Source organism: Peromyscus californicus, unplaced genomic scaffold, assembly GCF_007827085.1.
Source record: "Peromyscus californicus insignis strain IS unplaced genomic scaffold, ASM782708v3 Scaffold_12__1_contigs__length_115047231, whole genome shotgun sequence".
NCBI lineage: Eukaryota > Metazoa > Chordata > Mammalia > Rodentia > Cricetidae > Peromyscus > Peromyscus californicus.
The window spans coordinates 60,304,289-60,331,609 of NW_026294413.1; positions in this window are offsets into that span (position 1 = coordinate 60,304,289).

The window sequence follows — 27,321 nt, forward strand, 5'->3', positions numbered from 1 at the left end:
AGGAAGGTCTGTGCAGAGGTGCTTTGGCCTGCAGAAGATAAGAATAATGAGCTGCCATCCCTGGCCATTAGGGCCGGGGCTGCAGAGAACTCTACACAGAAGTGAGTCAGGGAGGCTGGCTTCGAGGGGTCTCCCTGCTATTACTCCTTGTTAGTGTTTATGTCTGTGGGATGTGGCTCATCCCTCTGGTACCACCTTCCCCCCTCAAAGATTATGGTCAACAGTGGCTGATGCTTGCCACGGTGGGGTCCCATATGGTGACTGTCAGCGGTTTCTGGAGTTGGAGACTGGATGGGGACAGGTACTTTTAGGGTCTGTGGAGTCATAGCCACCTTAGGAGAGTTCTCCGTACGGTTGCAAACCTATACATCTTCTCCCATCTTGCTCCATCTTTGGAGGGACCATGAAAGGGAAACAGGACTGCTGTCCTTGCTGAAGTCTCTATGGGACTGGTAGGTGCCAGCATTTGGAGATGGAGATCCTTCGAGTGAACGCCCAAATGATCAAATGGCACCTGAGTCTAGGATTCCATCAGGGAGGTGGACAAAGGTCCCATGAGCTGATCAGGAGAGCAAGCAGCGGTTCTGATCCCGCAGCACTGACCCATCTGTTCAGCTCCCTCCATTGCCTGACAGGCTCTCACCCTGTGTGTCACTGGGACAGGTGTGTGGTGACAGGTGGACACATCCCGACAGTATGCGCTCTTCCTCCATGAACTCAGGCTCATTTCTCCTTCCTACAATAGCTTCCTACGGGGTCTGGAAGGGAACTGCAATGCCATCCGGGTCGAACCAATCTCGCATTTCTGCACTTCAAGTGTCTCTGGGAAATCCTCACCTGCCCCCTCCTGGATGTTTCTGCTGAGGGGTTCCTCACATCCTCACATCTTCGACACATTGGCAGCTCTGAGTTCTTTCTGTGTTGGGCTAATACCCATTTGCCCAAAGCACTGAGTTCTCGGTTTTCCTCCCGGCTCAGCAGCACAAGCACAGCCCGTCTCCGTGGCTCCTGTGTGGAGTAGCTGCTAGTTCGTGACAGATCTTGCTCTGTACCTATCAAATGGTGGGGTGACTTCAGGTATTGTCTACTCCACTCTGCTCAGGCCATCACAAATCTTAGAGAGCCTTCCTAAGGATTGGCAAGATGCCTTTCCCAAGCCACACTACTGCCACCTGATGGACATAGGCTGTAATGCCCCTGTGAAGTGCAGTGCCCAAATGTCCCGCTTAGCTTTGAGAGTGAGAGGCCTCTTGAGGACCCTTGTCACAAGTACTGAAGCCCAGCTTTTCTTGCTTTCCTACTGTCTGAAAACTTCCACACTCATTGGGGTCACCCCACCCCCCATTCTCTCCCCTGCTCTCGTGGCTCACTTTCTGGACCAGACCTGCTAAGGAACTCCACCCTGTATCCTTAACGCTGGCAGCATCCTTCTCCTTCCAGAGCCTGGCCAGGATGGTGCTGAGTGGGGATTTGCAGGAATCCGATTGTCCCTTAAAGCCATGTGCAGAGCCAACATTGGGAATCACCATTCCTAGCCAGCCTGGATGTCCTCTTGTGGAGTGTCCAGCTCTGTGGGGCCTGATACTGTCATAGGCCACAAGACTGGCCGTGAGTCAGCTGCCAGGTCACAGTCCTTGACTGCATCAGGCATCCTTAACAAGCATCCTTAAGGGGCTGTGGTGGTCTCACCTGTAGTTTGAGAAGGGAAAGCTGTCCTATCACCAGGAACACGGGGGCACATAAACACAACAGGGTAAATGTGAGGTCCCTGTCCCTGTCTGAGAGTCCCTTTCTGTGCCCGGTCACTGCCCGGAAGAGGGATCTAAATTTCCGCGACCTCTTTGCCCTGTCTCTGCTGTACCCAGACCTTGCTCAGCTGGTTGACAGGCTGGTTGACAGGGTCCTCCTCGGCAGTGGAGTGAGTTAGGAGAACTAGGAAGGCCCTTCAGATGCCATGAATTCTTTACAACTTGTCTGTTTCAGTCGCCACACTGCTGTCTTGAATTTCTGAGATGCCGGGGCAGCCAGCCTGCCTCTGACCACTCATGTGCCTCCCATCCCGGCCCTGACCCCGTCCTCCTCAGTGCCCCTCCTGGGCACCGCAGTCCTAGACTCCCTGCAGCCCACACCGCGCAGCCCACAGGCTGAGCCTGGACACCATCCAGAGCGGAGTCAGGATCGGGCCGGCTCTCCACAGAGCATTTGAGCCAATTAAAATGACAAACGGCCTAAGCTTATCTTGCTCGCCTCCTCTGCCCTCTCCCCCTCCACTCTGCATTTGGACCTTCCCTTCCAGGGAAATGGACTGGGAACACCTTCACTCCTCCAGGCCTGGGAACCTTCCAGAACTGGTGATGATGGCATGGCTGCTCCTCTACCTCCCCACCAGTCCACTAGTGTTCTGGGGACCTTGTTCTGCCTAGGAGGATGAGGAAAAGGCAGAAAAGATAGGGAGACAGTAAGACCACTGGCACACAAGGATGGGGCCAGAGGAGGGTGGCAGGTGTCCTCCCCAGCCACTGTCTACCTTACTTTTTGAAACAGGGTCCCTCACTGAGCTCAGCAGCCCACCAGTTCAGTAGAGTGGCCTATGGATACCCCTGTCTCAGCCTTCCCAGCATGAGGATGACATGCTTATATGTAATACACCATTGCACCTGGCTTTTTAAACCATGGGTTTTGAGGTTCAAACTCTGCACATTGCAGCCTAAGTCGTATCTCCGGCTCCCAAAGACTGTTTAAAATTTTCAATATAGAAATCTTTGGAGCTTATTTTAAGTTTGGGCCTTGGAGTTCCAGCAAAAAGATGTGTAATTATGGGTGAAGATGACCATCCCCCACCTTTGCCTTTCAGGAAAGAGAGCCGTCCTGCCCAGAAGAGAGCAGGCCCTTTGGAAGCAGGGGACTGGGGAGATGGTCACGTGCGCACCCATCTCTCAGGTAGGCCAACTCCAGGGAGGCCCCTCTCCGAGGAAGTCCCGTCTCTGTGGGAATCCTGTCCACCAGCGAAGCCCTTCTGCAGAAAGAGGCCCGTTTCTGGGGAGGACTGCCTAGAGAGGTTAGCGGGTGGAAACAGGAGACATGGGTGGCATGTTATTAGTGTTCACCAATGCCTTTCCTGGCACACCCTCCTCAAGACATTATTCCAACTTCCCTACGGCTCATACTTCCACCTCTAAGTTTAGCTGATTGAAAGGTCTCACAATTATCACCAACAAAAAGTTTATTTGAGATCTAACTGGGAATTTTAAAACATCCCTTTGCTCCTACTATGGCCCCCCAATGAACTTCTGCTTATCCTTCAAAACCCAGTCCAATTTCCCCCTTCTATGTGCCCTGCCCCCCTTACTCTGTGAGGCTATAATTGTCCCATTGATTCCGTGAATATTTCATGAATGTCTGCTGCATGCCAGGCACTGATGACCCAGGGAACGGCTGGGTAAATAGGAGGAAAGAAACCTTTCCCTCTACTGGACATGTGCTTAAGCTGAAGGTAACAAAGATAGAAAATCCTTAAAACTAAGCCATGTGAGTCCTGAACAGTAGATCCCAGCCATGGGGGTGCACATCTGTAAGCCTGGCACTGGGGCAGAAGGGGCAGGAAGGGCAGGAGAGGAAGGAGTTTAGGTTCATCCTTGGCTACATATTGAGTTCAAGGTAAGCCTGGTCTACTAGAAACTGTGTCTCAAATTAACAATAACAGAGACTATTAGACTCCCCTACACACACACACACACACACACACACACACACACACACAGAGCTTCCTTTAGTTTCCTGTGCTAAGCTTCATACGCGGCCTCCTGATAGGATGAGCAGCCATTAATAATCCTCCCCAATACCCAACTTCATGCCGAAAACCTCTCCCGCTCTGAGATGACTCGGGGTTCACAGATTCCCAGCTCCTTGGACCTGAGCTACTGCAGCAATCTCTTACTGACCAACTCTCCTAGCTGACCAACTACTAAATCACCTTCCTAGGCTGGCAGCCTGGGCCCTGTGGGCCAGGCAGGAGCCCACCTCCTTCCTGTGGGTGACGCACAGCTCAATGCAGTCTCAGTCATAGGTCCCATAATGGTGGGACTGAAAGGAGTTCAGAGATCCATCAGCTGCCCCTGATCACCCACAGAGATGGCAGGTGGCCCCCTATAGAGCAGGGACACAGTGTAGACAATGGGCTCTCGGAAACCCAGCACAGTGAGTAGATTGGACACTCCTTGTTTGCTTATAGCATGCATGCATGCTCAACAGTGACTGACCACCTTGGCACTGGATTCACACTCAGCCGGGTCCCTTCATCTCTGCTCTCCAGGCCCAGATGCTGCAGCATACTCAGACATGGCTGGTAGCAATGACACGGGTGATGTGACTTATGGAGACAGACACTGGTACATGTGGGAAGCACTTCTGTGTCCACGGGTCCGTTCCTCATACTCGTGGCCTCATTTGAACTCTGAGATCCTGGGAGGAAGATACCTATACCAGCCCCACGTTAAAAACAAGGAGGGGAGGCTTAGCCAAGTGGTACAGCTAGCCCACATACCCACCGCCTTTGTCCTCGGAGGACTTGTACAGAGGATAGGAGCCCAGAGGTAAGGACATCAGCCTGAGGGCTTATTTAGAGGCACAGGCAGCAGCTCTCTCAGAGACACTGTACACACCGTGCCTACCACAATGATATGAGCATCTACTGTGCCAGGGACAGGGCTGGATGATTGACACACTTTGATCATTGTCATCCTCTGAGCAGTCTCACCAAGCAGGCATCATCCCTTTCACCTCCCAGGTAGAGAGATGGAGGCTCAGGGGACTCACCCTGCAGTTAGTCATAGCTCCTCCACTCGGCATCCGCCCTAGACCACTGACTTGGACCTACCTACATCCTATGTCCATGACATTAGCCTTCTTCCCGATGGACCCCCAGTGGATGGTCTGAGAGACCAGCTCCTCCCATACTCAGAGTCCCAGTGTTGTTGCTGCTTACACAGCTACTGTCTAGTTCAGGCCAGAGACTGGTGGTCCCATTCCCAAGCCAAGTGCTCACCAACCCTGGGCACCAGCTTGGAGCATGGACCATTAGCACAATGAGGGGAGACAGTGGCCTTACCCATCATCACTCAGTCCACTAATCACAGGGGTGTGGAGGAAAGTATACCTAGGTCTAACGTCAGGAGAAGCAACCAGAAGCAAGTCTGCCCTCACCTGGGGGCGTGACCTTGGCCTGCCTCTCTCCTCTAGGCCTCAGCTCCCGTTTCCAGGCATGGAAGGGATCTGCTAAACTTCGAGCACAGAGCGCTGACTCAGAGGCCAGAGATCAGTGCTCCATAACCCAGCTTAGCTACCTGGCGCCAGCTGTCCCTTTTAAGCCTCAGGTGTTTTTCCTACATAATGAAGGTATGGCAGTCACATGCTCCCCATCCTTACTGTGCAGCTAGAGTGGGTGATGTCTTCAGGGGCATTAGCACTGTGCAGAGGGGTACCCTGCATGGTGAGAAAATAACCACCCCCTGCAGAATACTTCCAAAATAGCAATGCCAGTGTCACGAAACAAGCATCTACAGAATGTTGCCAGCTGCCTTGGTCCTGCAAATGTCCTTGTGCCTTCCCAGGGTCACAGACAGGCTGAGCACCAGGGGAACAGGGGCTCACAGGCCCTTTCCCAGAACGGGCTTGTTTCTCATCGCCAACCCCTTCCACACACAACAAACTAGAACTTTCTGGCTCCCCCAGGGCAGCTGCAGCTGCTGCCTGAGACATCACAGTGCCCTTGAGAAGGCAGCTCAAGGGCGTGAATTCAGCCTGATTCCATCCTGGGCCTCCCCTCGTCCTGCAGCCCGCGACCTTGGAGATGTAGCATGCTGTGTGGGCTGGACCAGGCCATTGTGACAGTGGGCAAGAAATGGGAGCTGGAGACCGTGAGCTCAGCAATGGTAGGGGTCAAGGCCAAAAAACAGAGGCACGGGCCAGGCGTAGGCTTCAGCAGCTTCATGGTAATAAACACATTTCTTTAGTGGTTCCCTCAGCTTGGGACCTCAAACTACTCCCCAAGCGCAAGTTCCTCTCACATCGTAGCATCCTAGTGTGCATCCTAGCAGTGCTCTGTGACTCCAGCCTAGACATGCCTAGGCTTTTACCATATTTCATACCCATGTGTTGCTGCAGTGGACCCCTGAGATTATTCACCACCTTCTAACCCCTAGCCTTCTCTGAGCTCCACAATCAGTTTGACTGACATGCATGGGCTTTGTGAGGGGCTGGGCTGTGCCCTCCCACTTCAGGTCAGAGTCTTGAATATCACTGGATTTGGACAGGGGATCTTCAAAGGGGTGGTTAAGGTAAATTGAAATCATTAGGCTGGGCTCTCATCCAGTATGGCTGGTGTCCTTATACAAAGAGATCAGGGCACAGGCATACACAGAGGGACACTGTGTGAGGACATGGGGGAGGACGACACACCAAACAGCAAGGTCCCGGAGGAGCTAGCCACAGCCTTGATCCCAAGCACCCAGTCTGCAGAACTGTGAGAAAATAAACGTCTATTGTTTGAGTCGCCAAGGCTGTGACCCTTAGCTGCGGCAACAACAGAAAGTCAGCCCAGGAACTGGGTATGGAGACGTACTGGGCATCGAGATGGTTGAGGCGGGGGGGGGGGGGGGGGGGGGGGGGGGGGGGGGGGGGGGGGGGGGGGAGGGGGTCATGAGTCCTGAAATATAGAGCTGGAAGGAGGGAGGGACGGAAGGAAGGAAGGAAGGAAGGAAGGAAGGAAGGAAGGAAGGAAGGAAGGAAGGAAGGAAGGAAGGAAAGGAAGGGTCCCAAAGAAATCTGGGACAAGTCTCACTCAGTACCTGTGGCTCCTCCCAGCCCTTCTCACCCCACCCCCTACCCTAATCCTCTCCAGGTCAGGGCCTGGGTTTCAGTTCTCTTCCCTCAGCTTCTGGTTCCTACACAACGCAGTCATTTTGGCGATACACTCTCTCGGTCCTCCTGACTCCCTCTCTCCTCTCTCACTCTCCCCTTCTCTCTCTCCTCTCATAACCCAGTCCAGTCTAGACAGTTCCAGATGCCTCTGGCTGTTCTCTTCTTCATATTTATAATAAAACCTTCTCCTCGGCCGTAAATAGGAGCTGTCATGCCCCGCCATGTTCAGGAAGGAATCGAAGGAGGGAAGGGAGGAAGTAGGGGGCAGTACAGGTGCCAGGTTTAGTGTAGCAGGCTGTAGTCCCAGCACCCAGAGCTAAGGCCGGAGAGGCATTATTTTAAAGCCAGACCGGGCTACACAGTCAGACACTGTCTCACTGTCTGTAAACAAAATAAAAGAAGAAAAAGAGAGGGGGAGAGGGGAGGTAGAGGGAGGGGAGGGGGCAGGAGAGGAGGGAGGGAAAACTGTGACCGGGATGTAAAATAAATACAAATTTTAAATTAAAAAAAAAAAAGAAGAAGAGAGAGGGGGAGGAGACAGGAGGGCACACAAGCCTTCGTTGTACCTTTGACTCAGTCAGGAGACTCCATTGCCCAGCGGCTGTTTGACAAGTGAAAAGAGGACAGAGTGAATCAAAGATGATTCATCGAGCAGCTCCCGGTCAAGTCAGGATCAGAGAAGTGTGAGAGATTGCATTATCCAGGGTTCACTGTGAGGATATATTGTGCACCCTAATAAACTTACCTGGGGATCCGAGGACAGAGCCAGCCACTCGATTAGACATAGAGGCCAGACAGTGGTGGCACACACCTTTAATCCTATCGCTTGGGAGACAGAGATCCGTCTGGATCTCTGTGAGTTCAAGGCCACACTGGAAACAGAGCCAGGCAGTGGTGGCACACACCTTTAATCCCAGTACTGGGAAGCAGACACGCCTTTAATCCCAGGAAGTGATGTCAGGGCAGAGAAAGGTGTATAAGGCGTGAGGAAACAGGAACATTCGCTCTCTAGACTGAGGATTTCATAGAAGCAAGAACATGGCTGGCTTGTTCTGTTTCTCTGATCTTTCAGCTTTCACTCTAATATCTGGCTCTGAGTTTGTTTTTTTGTTTTGTTTTGTTTTTTATTGATAAGACCGTCTAGCAATTTGAGTTACAGTTCACCCCCATGTGACAATCCTGAGTCCTTTCCCATGGTCTTTCTCTAGGCTCAGGCATCTTTGTGGGCTTCTGTCCATTGGAGAGATGAGAGTCTGCCTCCCTTTCTCAAGCACCAGGGTAGGGAATGGAACAGGGCTGTACGTGCTCTATAACATCCATTCCCTTTGAGGGCTTCTTCCACCCTGGCCTCAGCGTCCATCCCCAAACTCCTGGGATTTCCACCCTGGCCTCAGCGCCCATCCCCAAACTCCTGGGACTTCCACCCTGGCCTCAGCACCCATCCCCAAACTGCCACTGAAGCTAGCTGGGTGGCCTGAAGGGTGAGGGAGAATGGAATGGGAAGGGATCAGTTCCGCAGACTGCCTTCAAGGATTGCTATGAAAGATCAGTTTTCCTGCATCACTTCGTTAGAACTGCACTTCATGTTTGGAACACTGGATTCTAGGTTTTGCTTCTGAACACTGAGTTCTAGAATTTGGTTTTGCATCAGCATGAGGATGCAAAGCAGCAGAAGCAACATATATGAGCCTAGAGCATCAGATAGAAAAAGGCAAGTCCTGCCCCCCTCCCTGCCCATCCTTGGGGTAAAGTCACAGCCGTCATACAGCCACAACTCAGTTCGTATCTTCTCATCTTTTTCTTGTCGTTGTTGGTGATGGTGGTGGTGGTGGTGATAGTGGTGGTGGTGGTGGTGGTGGTAATGGTGTGTGTGTATGTAGAAGAGGATGTCAAGTGTCTTCCTCTATTGCTCTCTACCTTGGATTTTGAGATAACGGTCTCTCATTGAACCTGAAGGCTGCCAATTCAGTTACTGGCTGGCCAGTAATTTCCTGGACTCTTCCTGTTTCTGTTTCTGCTCCACCAACGCTGAGGTTACAGGCTCTCGTGGCCATGCTCAGTTTTTACCTGGATGTGGGGCTTTGAACTCAGGCCTTCTTATGTATACAGCAAGTGCTCTTTCCCACCAAACCATCTCCCCAGCCCTTTATCTTTTCTTACTTAAATAAAGTGAATGGATAAGTCATTGCACACACACACACACACACACACACACACACACACACATACACGTAAGCACTTGCACACATGCACGCACACTAATTCAAAGGAGCAGATGAAGTGAAAATAACCTTTGACTACTTTACTTCTCCATCTCCACAATGCCATCAGCTGAGGGAATCCTAGGAGACCTCTTTCAATGTATTTGTGTGATGTGTGTGAATTTAAGATAGAGTGTGGACTTATACACAGAGAATCTAAAGTAAGGACAGAGTACGGTTTATGTAGCTATTTGCTCACAGAAGTTGGGTGCTAAGGACCAGGGATGTAGTTCAGTTGCTAGAGTACTTGCCTAACCTACACGAAGCCATAGATTCAATCCTCAACACTACTTAAAACAGGAGTGGTGGTACACACCTGTAATCTCAGCACGGGGGAGGTAAAGGTAGGAGGATCAGACGTCCAAGGTCATTTGCTCCTTCATAGCAAGTTTGAGGCCAACCTGGGATACATAAAGGATTGCTTTGAAAAAAATCAGGAATTGGGGTTTGGTATCTGTCCATTCTCTATGGCTAATAAGAGAATACTGTAGAGTGAGACACATTATAAAAAAAAATGGAGGAGGGTATATTTTAGCTCATAGTCCTAGATGTCCAAGTCAAGAGATGAAGTCTGGTGATGGCCCTTTTGCTTGCAGTGGCTATAGAGACTTGGTGAATTACCCAATAAGAGACAGAAGAGGGGACAGTGTGTCTTGCTTCGGGTCTCTCTTTCATACAGAACTGCCAGGACTCAACCATGGGGCTCTGTGCCACTCTAGTGACCTTATCTAATCATAAAGCTCCCAAAGGCTCTCTTGTCACTACATCAAGCTAAATGTCCACCATCTTGATGCTTCAGTGTAAGGTTAAAGGTCAACAAGAGGTTCAGGGGGGCAAAGCAGTCAGACCACAGCAGCTTCTCCTCCACATTTCAAATGATAGGTCATCTTAAAATTCTTTTTGTTTGTTTGTTTGTTTTGTTTTGATTTTGTTTGTTTGCTTGCTTTTGTTTTGCTTTGTTTTTCTCTTATTTTGCAGTCAATGTGGATGGGCATTGGTGTCCTCACTGGACCAAGTGACCTCTCTTCATTCCAGGAACATCAAGGGAGATGTCACAGTCTTGTCCTCCTGGGGCATATGCAGAGCAGCCAGAGACACTTCGTGTCCTCTCATCCTTCCTTAGTTGTCTGACTTCTGTAAACACTGCTGACAGGTCCAGCGAGAGGCTGTTGATGCAGACAGCCCCAGTTAGTCCTAACTCTTTGATCAGGTTTCACAGAGTTTGTCCTAACGGTGACCGTGGACAATGCAGGGTGGTATTTGTTCCCCATGACTATCCTAATGAACGACAACAAACTGCCACCTCAAACAGTAGGCATTTGTTCTTGAGCAGTTCTGGAGGCAGAAGCCTGAAAACTAGGTGTCAGCAGGGAAGTGTTCCCTCCACAAGCTCCAGAGAGACACTTCCTGCCTTCTTCCAACTTCCAGGCATTTCTTGTCTTGTGGCTGCCTCCAGTGTCCCTTGACTTAGCATGGTGTGTCTAGTGTCTGCTCCTCTCCCATCCCATTACGAGGACCCACGTGACCAGACACGATCCATGTGGGAAATCCAACATAATCCCATCTAAAGACTCTAATCTCTGGCTTTCTCCATAGGCCGATCTCCGTGAGGGCCACCAGTCAGCACACAGACCAGTTCTCCATAGCACAGACATGGCACTCACACACTCTTTCTTGCTCAGAGTCATAGATGCTGTGAGTCAAAGTAAAGCAGGACACGAGGAGGAGGTCAGAGTGGAGATGTGGATGTAAGTCAGGGAAGGTGGCTTCGTTACTTTCTTCATTGCTAGAACAGAGTACATGAAAATAGCAACTGTAGGGTGGAGGGCTTACTCTGGCTCCCAGTTTGAATGTATGACTGTATATTCATGGTGGGGCAGTCACGGCAGCAGAATTGTGAAGTAACTGGCCCCATTACATCCACAGTCAGGGAGCTGACAGACATGAATGCTGGAGTTGAAGTTTTAAAGGTCAGTAGACGAAAAGCTTAGTTGCCGAGAAATGCTTCATGGAGCAGAAAAGAACATTTACAGAGAGTGGAGGCCACTCTGCCCTAGAGGATCTTGGTGATGATACAATCTACTTGGAGTCTCTGGCTTCCAGTACATCAAAGAGCACGTCTCCGGTGAGCCCACTCCTTGTCAGCACGAAGATGATGCAGAGATGACTCAGTCAGTAAAGTCCCTCACAAGCATGAAGACCAGGGCTCAGATTCCCAGCACCCATGTAAAAACTGGGGTGTGTCAGCACAGGTCAGAAATCCCAATGCTGAGGTGAAAAGGGGGAGACAGGGTGACCCCCAGAGACCATTGGCCAGGCGTTCTGGCCAAATCTCAAGAAACAAACAAGGAAGAGAGACCGAACAGATGGATGGCTCAATGGTTAAGAGTACTTGTTGCTCTTGCAGAGGACACAGGTTCAGTTCTCAGCACCCACATGGCCCTCTTCTGGACTCCTCAGGCATCAGACATGCACAGGGTGCACATATACACAAGCAGGCAAAAAAATCCATACAGATAAGATAACTAAAGTGAAGTGGAGAGCAACTGAGGAAGATACCCGGCATGCCTCGTGCCTCCACATGTGCGCGCACGCACACACACACACACACACACACACACACACACACACACACACACGCACACACACACACACACACACGCACACACACACGGTGTGCATACAGTCCAATACTCTTACACCCACATACAACAGAGAGACAGAGAGAAGATCCTGTTGAGACCATCTGTGCCTAAAGCCACTTCCAGGGCGTCATCATGAGATCTAGATTCTAACCCCATCTCTAACACTCACTTTGCTGACTCTGTGACCTGGAGCCAGTTAGGGGAACCTGCCCATGCCTCAGTTTCCTCACCTACAAAATGGAGCGGTGACACCTCTTTCAAGGAGTCATGAGAATGATAAGCCAGAAAGCTTGCCTGCAGCTTGTGGCAAAGAGCAGACACTCGGAGATTACTAACTCCTACCTTGCCCCTGTCACAGAGCATCAAGATTTCAAAAGGAGGAAAGTCCCGCTTCCAGGCCTCATGGGAAGCTTTTGAAGTGATCTGGACCACGATTTCTCCATCCTCATGGATAAAAGATGCTCTCACCTATATTGTTATCTTTGTTTTCAGGGGACCCTCTCAGCAAAGTGGTCTTCTGGGTCACAGCTCCCTTAGTAGTCAAAACTCAAAGCAGCCAGAGCAAGTGAGAATGAATATGTTTGGGACCTCAGGCAATGCCAGATCCTGAGATGCAGAGAAAACTCCCATGGCTTTCTCCTGTAGCCATCCCTTGGCTCTTTTATCCTTTGCGTGTTGGTCCATTGTACTCTGGCCCTGGCAATCTTCCTCCTATAGAGGAGGAATTTGTGGCAGCTATAGACTTTGGTCACTTAGCAATCCCAGTAAGAGCTTCTCATTCCATGCGAACAGCCTATGCATAAGCCATGAAGGGCACTGTCCTTCCATTGGCTTCATGGACCCATCGTTATCTCTCAAGGCTGAGTTTGGTGACTGGTCAGACATGAGATGCAGTGGGGTGACACATGACCTCAAGGTGGGGTGGCTGGACAGAGATGGACAACACACCTGTCACAGTCTGCTTGGTCACTCAGCTAGAGAGAGGCAGGGCTGGGGAGAGGAGGGAGCACTCACATACTGTGGAGGTTTGAAAGAACATGGCCCCTAAAGGGAGTGGCACTACTAGGAGGTGTGGCCTTCTTGGAGTAGGTGTGGTCTTGTTGGAGGAAGTGTGTCACTATGGGGGAGGGCTTTGAGGTCTCTTTTTCTCAAGTTTCACTCAATGTGACAGTCAGTTGACTTTCTGTTGCCTCTGAGTCAAGATGTAGGACTCAGCTCCAGCACCACATCTGCCTGCACACTGCCATGCTCCCCATCCTGATGATAATGGACTGAACCTCTGGAACTGTAAGCGAGCCACTTCAATTAAATGTTTTTATTTATATGAGTTGCCGTGGTCATGGTGTCTCTTCACAGCAATAAAAACCTAACTAAGGCAAGTACTCTGCCTCCTACTCCAGGACTTCCTCCCCCTGTCAGCTCACATTTCCAGGCCCACTGATAAGCCTTACTGACCACGTGGTTGGGATGGATTTGTGCTATGCCATCCCTTACTGAATGAGGAGGCTCACTGCTGCCATTCAAGGACCAGCCAACCACAAGCTATGGAGAAGCTAATCTTCAGCCTTGGTTGGGAAGTAAACACTGTAAACATGCATCCATAACTGCCCCTTCAAAGCTGCCCCACACGTGTGTGAGGGATGCTAGAGGCAACCCTGGCTTCAATCTCCTTGCAGAGATGGCTGTACCATGCCACACTCTATCTCCCATCAAGCACCAAGGAGCATCTTCCCTGGACACCACATAGACACCACATATCCTCATAGGGTTGGGCAAATGCTCTTACCTGTCAGTGTGTGGGTTGTGATTCTGTGATAAAGCACTCCAGGTCAGTTCTCAGACCGGCTGTTCCTCACTCTCTAGCCTTCTTTCTGTTTTCAGATATTGTAGCATGGTCCATATTGGTCCCACTGCTCCAGGTAAAATGGCCATGTGAACCTCAGTGTTAGCTGGAATTGGAATTGTGGACCATTTACTTAGAGCACTTGACTGCCAAGCCAAAGGTGGATGGAGCCGGGTGGAACCTTGGTGATTGCCAGAGAATTCCTTCATTTTTACAGATGAAGAAGATAAGGAGCAGGACAGAACCATGTGACCCTGGGGCATAGGTTCACAACCCTTGTCAGAGAAGTACCAAAGGAAGTGGTCACCATAAATAGAATTGGTGGGACAACCCTCATTTGAGTGCCCTGATCCCTCTTCCTTAGCAATACCTGTCCTGGGGACACCAGACATGGCATCCTATGTCTTACATGAACCAGCAATGGGAGTCTTGGCTGGCACCCAAGGGAACTTAAACAGAGTTACAGCATCTGGGGATGAAGGGCAGGTCCCCTGGGCCCCCGAGGCATCGCTTCCTTCCCCCCAGAAGCACTTAGGAGACCTAGCACTGGCGAGCTACTCATGTCTGTGTGAAGAGCTCAAGTGCTAATAAGCATGATTTAGGAGTTTCTAAGCCAAGAGAGAATGGGAGCTGCACTCTCCATGACACAGAGCCTGGTCCCGGGGGTGCCGGGATGAGTAATGCTCTCCCATGGGCCAAAGGGCTCTGTCTGAGTCAAGGGATGATTTAACTCCTCAAGGAGCCAGAGTCTGCCGCCAATAACTTACCCTCCCTGGGAGAGGGATGGCACCCCCCAGTCATGTTGGTTGGCTGTGCCCATGGGAGGTAAAGGGTGTGTCGGGGGCAGACTTCATGGATCTGTCAGTCCCCATGTTCAAGACAGGTCAGGAGCCAACAAGCATAAAGAGAGACCAGACTACTGTGTCTATGGGCCCCTGTGGGCCAAAGACAAGGTAATAGTCTTGGGGTGATTCCCACGACAAAGCCAGGCCAGTCAGTGAAGGGCACAGTGTGGGGCTTTGAGTAAGGATAGAAAGGACTTCCCAATACTTGAACACATTCCTCCATGAAGAACAGTGTCAGGGCCACTGGGACCACCTCCTCAGGTGAGGAGCAAAGCCAGCTCTCCCACAGCCATGGTGAGGGGTGGGACGATCTCTCCCATGGCACAGGTCTTTAATCACAACCAACCATCGGGAGACAGAAGCAGAAGGAACTCTGCAAATTTGAAGCTAGCTTGGTCTACATAGTGAGTTCCAGGTCAGGCAGAGATACAGTGAGACCTTGTCTCAAATATAAACAAACAAACAAATAAATAAATAAATAAATAAATAAATAAATAAATAAATAAATAAATAAATAAAGTGGAGGAAGACACCCAAAATCAACCTGCACACACATGGGTACATACACATACAAAAATAAAAAATAAAAAAATAAACAGACTGGGCAGTGGTGGCGCACGCCTTTAATCCCAGCACTCGGGAGGCAGAACCAGGCGGATCTCTGTGAGTTCGAGGCCAGCCTGGTCTCCAAAGCGAGTTCCAGGACAGGCGCAAAGCTACACAGAGAAACCCTGTCTCGAAAAACCAAAAAAAAAACAAAACAGAATTTCCACTTTATCCATCAATTATACATTGTAACATTTTTGATGCACAGTGGTGATATATATACATGAAGAGTCAAAAAATCCAACAGATAGAATGCACAAATGCTCATGTTCACATATCATGGTTACTTATTGAAAGGGTGGAAATGACTCCTGTCACTCTATGAATGGGTGAATTCCACAAAAGGGATATTGTGTACCAGTCTCAAGAAGGAAAGACATGGTGATGTGTGCCGCATCAATGAACCTTGAGCATACCATGTTCCAGAAATCAAACCAGTCACAAAAGGTCAACCAAGGTATCATCCACTGACATAAGGTGTCAAGAACGGTCAGACAGGTAGAGGCAGACACAGAGGTAGAGGTTGCCAGCATCGAGTGGCTGGGGAGACAGTGCTTAGTGGGAACAAAATTGGGGTCTGGGAAGACAAGGAAGTCTGGTGACAGTGACTATTATGGCTGCTATGGATGCTCTCAGTGCCCCTGAGCTGTGCCCTTTATTTCAAGTAGTTAAAATGATCGGTAAGTTGTTCACTACTTGAAGGTTCTTATGGTTTTCGTAAAATGAAAACCCGCAGTTGGGTGATCTCCTGGGGAGGGACTCCTCGGCTCTGGCTAACTTAAGGGAGAGTGGGAGCGGCAGGAGGTGCACCATTCAGACAGTGACCTCCTCCACTCTCTCCTGCAGAGTCCCTGGTGACAGTCATTACAAAAACCATCCTAGGTCAGACACTGCTGAGGGACTTACTGCTTTGTTCCTAGAAAACTCTCCATGAACCTAAGGAAGAGTCTCTCAGCCCCATTTACAGAAGAGGGCAACTGAGACCCTGTCTGACCTAGTGTCTTGAGCCAGAGATGGCTTGGAGCCTGCTGTCGCTCAGCGGGCAAAAGAGACCAGGACCTGAAGCAAAAGGAGGGCCAATGCATGAGATGGCATCTCGGCCCTGGAGCTCACCTCTAGTTCTTAGGCCCAGAGTCTTACTAGCATGGCCTGAGTCCTCTAGGCCTCAGACTCAGTGTGCAGTCTGGGGGTGGCGACCACATCTGCCCTACAGGTTTACTGAAGGACTGAAGGAGACAAGCATGCCAAGCCCTTGGCACTATACCTGGCACAGAGGAAGTGTTAGGAGCCAAGTGTTCTCCTTGGGAGCACCCATCTCAGCCTGTGCCTGCTCAAGGCGCTTGGCTTTCACCCTCTCCTTGCTCTGCGTCTCTTCAACCAGGCTTTGGGGCACTGTGAGGCATCCAGCCTTCCTCCCTGCTCTCCGCAGACTGTGTGCTGTTTGTGTCTGTTTCCCTCATCTCCAAGTCTCTGGTAGCAGTGGAAGACAGGCACGGTAAATGCCCAGGGGAATGCTGGAATAATATACGAGGCTTGGTGCCCTTTGACCAAAAACGCCCCCTCCTGCAGCTCTCACTGGAGCCCCAGCCAGACCACAGAGAGGAAAAGCCACAGGGAGACCTGTTCATGAGGAAGACCAGAGCTGTGTCCAGCCCAGACAGGCTCCAACAACCGGATGTGCAGAGTTGTTTTCTGGGACCAGCTGATTTCACTGTGGATAAGAGGGACCAGGCGGCTTTGGCTTTGGAGGGCTGTGCTGGGTCCTCTGCAGACAGGCTCCGGGAGGAAGTGATAGTTGTGGGCCTTCGTGCCTCCGGGGACGTGGTGGCTCCTAAGGACAGCCTGGCTGTGGAAAGCTGGAGCCTGCGGAAAAATGAGAGTGGGAAATGAGAGTCAAAGAGTCAAGGGAAACGCGCATCTGTTAACACGGCTGCTTTGGCTTTTGTCTCTGGAGGAGGAAGAGGGTGGAGGATGGCGAGAGGACTCTCGGGCTGGCTTCCTGCTCTGCCAGTCCGGCGGCATCACCTAGATAATGGCTGATAGCAGTGGAAACAGGGGACAAGATAAAGACAGACTCGGGAGCCAGGGAGGAGCAGCCAAGGGATGAGGAAGGCGGGAAGGAAGGGAAAGGTCTCAAAATGGCCTCAGTATGACGCTGATGTTGGTATATTTGGCTGCCAGATGGCATGAGAGGTCCATGGACAGCAGCTTGCTCAGGCCCAGGCATCCCTCACTCTCTCCATCAAATGCTTAACCCATCCCTCATTCCCTGAGGGAAACTGCTGTGGAGCTTGAATTGTAGAAGCATGGCTTCCCCACTGGATCTCATTCCCTCCGTCTCTGGAAGCCACTTCCTCCTGTGTGGGGATCTCGGTTTGGGCATCACCTACTTGGGACACTGGCCTCAGCAGCTCTGGTCTGAGGCAGTGGGCTTCTGACTGAGATGGTTCTGCCTCCACACAGGTGATGCTCCTCAGTGTAGCTCCTGAAGAACAGCCCCAGGCTGCCTCTCTATGCAGGGCCTCAGCACCCTGTGCATGGGTTCTGACTGGTCACCATGTAGAAAGACTGATCTCCCTCACACACACAGCTTCCTAAAGAGCCAGGCTGGGCTGGGCGCTGAGTGAGGCCTGTGAGTGAGGCAACCTGAGCACTTTCAGAAGAGTGCTCATGAGTAAGGGCCCTTCTCCACCTATGAAACTGGCGGCCTGGCTCCTCTCAGGAGCCTTAGTGTTCTGTTCCCTTCTCAATGGGCTCCACTGTCTCTTAGCTGGTTCCCTGGTCACAGGAGGCTGTGACAGTGTACTGCTTTCTCAGTTCTGGGGCCTCCCTGTTGGGATCTAAACCCTGTTGCTTCTCATGGAGCTGTCCACACTCCCCTGAAACCCTGGCCTTTGTGTGACAGGTCTCTGCTTTCACCTCCGCAAACTTCACACATACCACATGCTTGCCTCCTCATGGAGATGTGGGAATGTGGTGGGAACAAGAATGACATGTCGTCCTTGCCCACAGAGCTTGAAATCTGACGAAGGGCGGGGGTGGGGGGGTGGGGGGATGGGAAACTAACAAATAATAATTACAAAGCCTGGTAAGCGGAATCAAGAGATTTGTGGAGAAGAAGAATGAGGAGAGGGTACGAAGTCAGGGGTGTGGTCAAGGATGAATATGCTTTTCCCTCGGGGAGGTCACCGGATTTCGGACTTCCGAAGTGAGCCATTATTCCATGTGTAGAATTGCAAATCTCAAGGAGAAGCAAGGTAAAAGACAAGGCCAGAGACCGGAGGAGAAAGGGATGCCTCCAGGCATTGTGTGGAGGAGAGGGAAAGGGATCGTCTCAGACATTGTATGCTAAGGCAGGGTTTCAAAGGCCACGTGGGGCTCTGATAACTCTCCAAACAAGGCTGTTTGTTCCCGGAAGGAGAGAAAGGACTTTAACGTTTGTAAGAATTTTCCAAGAAATCCAGCTAAACCCTCTACCATCCCAGAAATTAGTCGCTGGGGTGGGAGAGGCTTTAAGAAACAAGGGTGAGCAGAGGGGACACCTTGGAAATGTCACCTGAACCCAAAGAACCAACCAGTAAGATTTACCCCAAACCTTAGACTCAACAGGAAAGGAAATTGCACACTTCTTCCTAAAACAAAACAAAACCACAGGAAGTTCCCAATCCGGAAACCCTGTCTCTTCAGCTTCTGGACCCTTTCACTTGTTACAGGCCCTTTCTCCTTGGGCACCTGGCACTCTCGGAAGACACCAAGTTAAACTGCTCAGGACTTTGTGTAGGGGCTTATCCACACACACACTGTTTTTAAGTAGGATAAATAGAGGGGTCATTAGCGCAGTTTTACTCTGTCCATGAAGGAGGATGCAGAACTTCAGGCAAGAGAATTTTTTTAAAGCTGCCCCTAAAACACACCAGCTCCAGTCAGGCATGGTGGCACATAGATTCATCCCAGCTACTGGGGAAGGCCAAGAAAGAAGGATGGAGGAGTTCAAGGCCAAGCTGAGCAACTTATTTGAGACCTTGTTTCAAAGTGAAAATAAAAATAAAGGGCTGAGGGTAAAGCCCACGGGTAAGGAGTTAGCCTAGTGTGCAAAAGGCCCTGGGTTCAATCTCCATAGCACACACATATAGTCTCTCTCTCTCTCTCTCTCTCTCTCTCTCTCTCTCTCTCTCTCTCTCTCTCTCTCTCTCCACACACACACACACACACACACACACACACACACACACACACATACACACACATATATATACATAGACAGACACACATATATGCACACACAAAGACAGACACACACACAGGACAGAAAGAAGAGAGGGAGGGAGGAAGAAAAGGAGGCAAAGACCTTGGAGAATCAAGACTGGGGATGTAACTAGGTTGGTAGAGTGCTTGTCTAGTATTCGCAAAGCCCTGAGTTCAATCCCCAACACCATAGAAACTGGGGAGACGTGGTGCATGCCTACAACCCGAGTTCTTGGGAAGTGGAGGCAGGACGATCTGTAGTTAAAGAGCGTCCCCAGCTGCACAGTAAGTTTGAAGCCAGCCTGGTCTACATGAGATCCCGTCCAAATAAGATAAACAAACAAGCAAAGGAACAAATAAATAGACTTAATGGTAGAGTGCCCTGGGTTCCGTGTCCAATGTGGGAGGGTGGAGTCAGGAGACAGAGGGACATCTTTCATCACATGGCACTGGTGTGTTTGCCACCAGTTTCTGCCAACATTCTGAGCCTCTGGAGCTTCCAGGAGAGTGGTATTATCAGGAAGAGAGGGTGAGTCCATGGCGTCTGGCACTGGGATGGTGGGTTTCCCATCCTGGACTTCTCAACCTTGGCCTGTCTCTGAGCCAAGAACCCAAGGACATTGGGTGTTTCCCCAAGCACCTGGAGGACCCTGGGGAGGAAGTAGCCTCTGTGGTGGAGCATGCAGTCCCGCCCTTATTCTAAGCCTCCTTTCATCCCAGGAATGTGTGTTTAAGAGACAAAGCCAAGAGATTTATCTTCTGCCTCTTGATGTCATGGAAAAAGGGCCTGAATTTGGACTTAAAAGACCTAGGTTTTAATTCCAGCAATAGACAGGGGCTTTGGCTACCAAGTTGGCACAGTGCTTTTCCTGGAAGGCCTTCTAGGGCCTGCCAAGAACCTGGGAAGACAGGATTCCCATGTACATGCCTGGTCCTTGGAACTTGCTGGTTTAGCTCTAGAATCTCAGCTTCAACTCTGCTGTGCCATAGTAAGGGGAGCTAGACACCTGGGGACTCAAGAAATTCACTGGATCCTGTGTGGTCAGACCTTTCCCCAAACCTCTCAGGTTCTTGGGGAGCATGCTGACACATGTGTGTGTAACAGGACTCACCTGTTGGTGCCACACTGCGCAGGTAAAGCTCTCCTTAACATGGAGCTTTTAAAGTGGGCAGTGGTGGCACTCACCTGGAATCCCAGCGCTTGGGAAGCTGAGGCAGGAAGAGTGTGCATTTGAGAAGAGCCTGTGCTACAAAATAAGCAAATACCAAATGAAAAGGAAATTGGAGCTTGCTAAGGAGACTTTGCCCGGAGCATTTGAATGTACTTGTTCTACACAAACCTTGACGCTCTAGGCAGCGGTTGTTAGTTTTTCGGCTGCGTTGTGTGCTTACCCTGCAAGGAAATGCCATGAAACACGACAGAATCCGCTAACAAGAGTTTTATTAAAGGTAAAGGGACAGAGAGTGAACAGGCCTGCGGGAAACACGTGTGTGAAGAAGAAGGAGGAAGAAGAAGAAGGAGGAACCGGGAACATGGCGCCGGATTTTAAAGGCTGGGCGTGGACAGATCAGCGTCACTACTACACGCAAGCGCGTAGATCACATGGCCACGTTGCGCGCTTACGTGGCCAGTGGGACGTCATGGATCTTGGTCACGCGAGATGCCCTGACCCGGAAATGGCTATCTGGACCTGGACCTAGCTAGGCGGAAGTATCCGCCAGGCATAGGCAGACACGCCTGACCGTGGGGGATTGTTGTAAACCTTTCAGCGGTCACCTCTATACGCTTGCACATATGTCCACCCTTTCAACTTTGGGACACCGTGTTGAATCTACAAAGCTCAGGCTGGAGACTATCACAACCGACGTCACAAAAGCAAGCCTGATGATGTTTGAAATCACTTTACCAGTTTGTGTTGGGCCACAGCTGTCTTTGTTTTGCCGGTGGTCTGTAGGTTGGATCTGCCTGGCAGCAAGCCTGTTTTTTCTTCGGAAAGATAAGGCAAGAGCTTGAGGCCCAGTGCCTCACTTTCCAAATGTAGCTCAACCCAGCCCACCGGTTTCCTCTCTGCCCTAGTTGTCCAAAAAGGAATGCCAGGACAGTGGCCTCAACCTCCCTTCCATTCTGTCCTGCTCACTAGTTCCCCACACCAGGAACAAAACCCCCAAGAGCTCAACTATTCATAACTTCTACTTCCTGAGCACACCGTAAAGACCAGACACCTAGTTGAGGCCTTAATTGTTCCTCCTTGTCATCTCCACAGCTCACCTGCCTCAGAAGCTGCTGACTCGCCATGCTTGCCTCACAGTAATCCTGCTGAACCTCGGAAGTATGTCTGGGGAAACTGCACAGGGTCCACTCAGCCCCCGGCAGGCTTCTTTCTCTGTCAACCAGATATTCTGCCCAGGATGCTTTGTAGTAACTGCATCTCCAATGCACGCGCGCGCGCGCGCGCACACACACACACACACACACACACACACACACACACACACAGGCTGTCTATATATGAATAAATTCAATCACAGGAGGGCCTGCAGCCGGGAGCACACATGTGCTTCCCAAGCCTCCCTTAGAAGTTGACCACTCCAGGGATAGGGTGTGGATGCTCAGACTGGGCCAAAAGGCTTGCCCCAGTGTGTTTATCTGGCTCCTGCCAAGCCTGGTCCCGGTGGACCCTTCAGAGGCTTCAGAACACGGAAAAACAAGGGAACTCCAAGGTGGTCCAGGGCTCACCTTCTACCAAGACCATATAGGTGTGCTAAGTCCCAAAGCCCACAAAAAAAAAAAAATGCCAGTCCGTGGAGGTCCAGAAGATCTACCCAGGCCCGGGCGGTGGAGCAAGGAGCCCACCCCATTGTGGCGCCCACAGTGGCCAGGCTATTAGGGGGAACAGGGCGAATTCTCATGAGAATTCTGATAAATGGGCTCCTCCACCCCTCCCCCTCCCTCAATTAAAGCGAAGCTGTCACAGCCCCGGTGCAGAAACCACTTCCAAGCCAGGCATGACATCAACATTTCGGTGATAAGGGGTGGACAATGGGGTGTTAGACTAATAGAAAAACAGCGCTGGATAAGGCCCGGCTCCTGATACTCAGGCTGATGGGAAATACCATTGTCTGTCGGGTGTCAGCTGAGTCCCAGGGCGACAGGGATTCCAGAGCCAGGGAGACTTTGTGAGGCCTGGGGGGAGGGGACGGGAGGAGGGCGGAGGGGATCCAGGGAGCAGAGAGGCCACGGCGCGCGCGCGCGCCTGCCTCAGAACCAAGTCTTGCAAACTGTGGGAGACTAGAGCTGCCTGGTGCCTGGTGTGTCCCTCCCCAGAAGCCTGCTGAGGTGCCCACAAGCCTTCATCCTGGCTCTGTCGCAAAGCAGACAGACTCTGGGCTCAGGCAGACATGGAATTTGACCCTCCACTTCTATGCTCGTCTCAAGACACCTAACCAACCCAATGGGTGTACTTGGGTCTTCGGGCTACATGGTTTGTTTGTTTGTTCGTTTGTTTTGCAAAGCTGAGGATCAAGCCAGCGTCGTGTGTGTGTGTGTGTGTGTGTGTGTGTGTGTGTGTGTGTGTGTGTGCTAGGCAAGCACTCTACCAACTGAACTATATTCCCAAGACAGTTTCCACAGAGTACATTACAAACATGGTTGTTGTGTTTTATGTCAGTTAATAATAAAAGAATATTTAACAACAGAAGAGAAATGATGGGTTACCTGTTGCTGCCTCTCACCTCCCTCTGCACCCCTTCCTCTCAGGCTCTGTGCCCTGGAAACCAGTGTTAGCACTTAGCTGCTGCTCCAGTCCTGAGGCTCCGTTTCCGAGTTATGAGTCAAGCTATTGTGTCTTCCCTGACTAACTACAAACTTCAGACACCAGTCGGCAAGTGGGACGTTAGCGACCGTACTCAACCCTTGCACCTCCTCCCCACATCTGTTCAACACAACTGCAAATAATCATCACTGATTATTCTGAGAATAAAAATATTCCTGGGAGCCTGTGTCTTGCCTCTTTGTCCTCATTTGGGTCTGCTCTCCCGCTCTGGAACATTGTCAGTGTCTCCCTAGGGAAGGGTATTTTTATTTGCTGAGGTACTGAATCCTAGGCTGGAAATCCTTTGCTTTGTGTGTTCACAGAACTGAATCCGTCGTCTCTCCCTAGCCTGGGTCTCCAAGCACAGCCTGGCACCTCTCCGTTTCCCATCCTTCTTGTTGGGAGCATTCACACTGTCATCATTCAAAGACTGTCTTTCTCTTTCCTCATCCCAGACAGAAACACGGGCCCTTCAACCGTGAGAAATGCTTATTATTTCTTAGCTAGCTTCTGACGCTGCCCATGGCTTCTCTGCTCCCTTTCTAGACATTCTGCTAGCCAAGATATTAGAAACCTGGCTCAGTAGCCAATCTTTTCTTCTTCTTGATCTATTTTTCTGGGAGTTTCTTCAGCTTCACCTTGACACTCTAACTACAAGTTCTTTGTTTTTTTGGTTTTTTTTCGAGACAGGGTTTCTTTGTGTAGTTTTGCGCCTTTCCTGGAACTCACTTGGTAGTCCAGGCTGGCCTCGAACTCACAGAGATCCGCCTGCCTCTGCCTCCCGAGTGCTGGGATTAAAGGCGTGTGCCACCACCGCCCGGCTACAAGTTCTTTTTTTCCCCAATTGAATTCTGATTTTTAATGGCACTTCCTTTTTCTGAGTGGTACATTATCATACTTCCCAGAGTTGCTAATCAAGACAATGTCTTATCTAAACAAACTGATGAATTATAGACTTTTTATGCTTTTTTCCTGCTTCTTACAATATTTGTTACCTTCATCTCTTTGCACACCACTTTTTATAGGATTTTTTTAAAAATTATTGTCAGCATCACAATATTTTCAGACACGTACAGTGTGCTTGAATCCTATTCATCCTCCTTTTACCACTCCCTAGAAATTAAATTATCTATGCCTTTTATTGTCTTTCAACCTGGGGCCAGGGCCCTATGCATGCTGGCCAAGTTCTGGACCACTACGCTGCATCCTCAGCTATGGCCCTCTCACTAGCCATTCTGTTTTTCTCCCTTCCACTGATGGACCATGAGGGGTGAAGAAACGTATGATAAACTATACAGATGTACATGGGAGCCTTGCATAGCATGCTCCCACTTTTTAAGTGAATTAGAAGAGAGTGTCTACGTAGATACATGTAAATGGAAGGCACATGGTCCCCACTTTTATTTAGTGTCTCACGCTGCACAGTTTCATACACAGAACATGTAGGAGCTCTCTTGTTTGAACCATAGTATGGCTTTTTTTTTCCCTTGGAGGAGGGAGTGTTGTGGGGAGCAGGTCTCATGTAGCCCAGGCTGGTCTTGAACTCACAAAGTGGCTAAAGATAGCCTTGAACTCCTGATCTTCCTGCCTCTAGTGCTGGAATTAAGTCACGCATTAGGTTTGACTGGGTGCTGGGGATTGAACCCAAGGCTTCATGCACGCTAGGCAAACACTCTGCCAACTGAGCAGGAACTTTCTGTGTGGTGATGCGCGGCTGCAAACAGCCACACATGTCTACTTATCAGCACTTGTTGATGTTTTATTTGTATTAAATTAGCACTTCCTCCTTCATCAGGTTATCCAGCTACACAGAAAACAAAAGGGAAGTGCTGGTGCTCCTGAGGCTGGAAGGATTCGAAACTCCAGTCAGCAGAGACAAGAAGCCACAAATGCGGCCAGTGTTTGACACTGGGGTGAAGGGCATTGAGTTATTTGGCTAGTCACGCTCAGCGGTAAAGCTCAGTCCAGTCGTTCTGGAGCAAGCACAGTGTTTGGAAACATTAAACTTTATGCTTGGAAGCAGGTTGTAACTGGAGAGCTAGCTCACTGGATCTCTTAGCTCTTCAGGAATTCCCTCTGCAGTAACAATCAGTTGCCTGGTTTTGTATATTTGGAACTTTCTGTAGTTTGGAGCCTCCTCCTTTTTTTTCCACTTCAATGACTTAGGAGAAAAAGAGACGAGGAGAGTGGGACATCAGTCTCTCCAGTGACTACCACGGTAGTGAAAGCATCATCTATGCCGGCAGCTGAGCCCAGTCACCAGTGTGAAAAGTCCCTCCTCTCCCAAGGCTTGTACTCCAGTGTCCATCCATTCTTTCTGTTCCCGGGCCCTTTGATTCCTTCAGAGAGCAGAGTTCTCAGGGCTGGGCCTGCAGCTCAGCAAGCAGATTGCTGTGTAACATGCAAGGAGCCCTGAGTTCCCTCCCGGCACTGTCTGAAACAGGGTGTCAAGGAGCAGGCCTGTAACCCCAGCACTTGGGAGTGGAGGCGGCAAGATCAGAGGTTCAAAGTCAGAAGTTCAGGGTCATCCTGGGCTATATAATGAGTTTGAGGCCAGCCTGATCTGTAAGACCCTGTCTCAAAAACAAAACAAAAAGAATTCTGTGCCATCTGAAGAGTGAGGCTTCTTTAGCCTGTCTGTACCACCCACATCCCTGCTGACTAGATAATACTCTCATCTTCTTGTGTCCAGCCCTGTTCTCCAGCCCAGCTAACATGCTGTCTTTGGCTTCTTAAAGGTTTTAGAAGAAAACTCAGTGGAGGAGATGCCCCCAGTATTTGACTGTGAAAGGCTACTCTTCTTTCACCAAATCCTGATGAAAACCCTCCAGGGGCTCTTTGCTGTCAAAATCCAGACAGCCAGGCATCACAGCATGGCCCTGCTTTGGTACATAGTTGGCACTTAATAAATACTACGGGATTTGTTTAACTAGACTTCAACTATGCAGCCCCTGACCACATACGGTTTACTATCAACAAAGTGGCCAGAGGACTGTTTACATAAAATCAAAGATATGTTTTCAAATACTGAGACAAAGGGTTGGCTTTTAAAATAATTAATCAGTGGGAACGCCGGGTGGCCACTCACTCACTGCATGCTCACCAGACATCTGCGGAACTAAGAGGATCACCCAAACAACGGAGGTCACCCCTTTTTTACCATGTTCATATCTACATTCCAGACACCCCAGTCCTTCTCAAGCAGAGCAGAAAATGAAGTCATGGCCATTACACTGAGTAGAAAGTAAGTTTACCTTCTCCTCTTTATCCAGGCGAGGTAATGGGCACAGAGACAGTTTCTAAAGTCTTTTGCACGCCAGGCCTGATATTTGGTAATGACCACATAGTGTGACTACAGCTACTCGTCAATTTTTCCTCACAAGAAATAGAAGAAGTTAGGCATGGTGGTGCCTATCTGCCATTCCAGCATGTGGAGAAGCTAAGGCAGGGGGACTGTGAGTCTGAGGTTAGCCTGGGCTATGTGATGAGACATGTCTAAAACAGCAAGAACAGTGAAGGTTAAAACACAGACCATCCATCCAGGCATTTTCTACCTACATGAATCTAAGCATCACTTTTTTTTTTTTTTTTTTTTTTTTTTTGGTTTTTTTCAAGACAGGGTTTCTCTGTGTAGCTTTGCGCCTTTCCTGGATCTCGCTCTGTAGACCAGGCTGGCCTCGAACTCACAAAGATCCGCCTGCCTCTGCCTCCCTATAGTGCTGGGATTAAAGGCGTGCGCCACCACCGCCCAGCTAAGCATCACTTTTTCAGTGGCACCTCCCTCTGCCTGGACTGGTGAGGTGCCTCTGCTGCCTCATCTGTACCACCATAACTTTCTTCTCTGCTTCTCTAATCCCTGTCTTCTAGTAGACATGGAAGTGTGTGAGGTCTCAGGCAATGCCATTGTTTCCTCCACTAAACCTTGGCAGAAAAGAGCAGCAATCTAGAAAGATCTCTCAGTGGGAAGAGTGAACTGGTGAGACGAGGGTTGGAAGACCGGAAGACCTGCAGCCCAGCAAGACACCGTGGTGGTTTGCACAGGGCAATAGATTCAGGTGTAAGGCGGACAGATGTAGCAAGAGATGGACACAGGGCTTGCCCAACAAAACGGGTGGATGGAGGGTGGATGGGACAGAGGCAATCTGT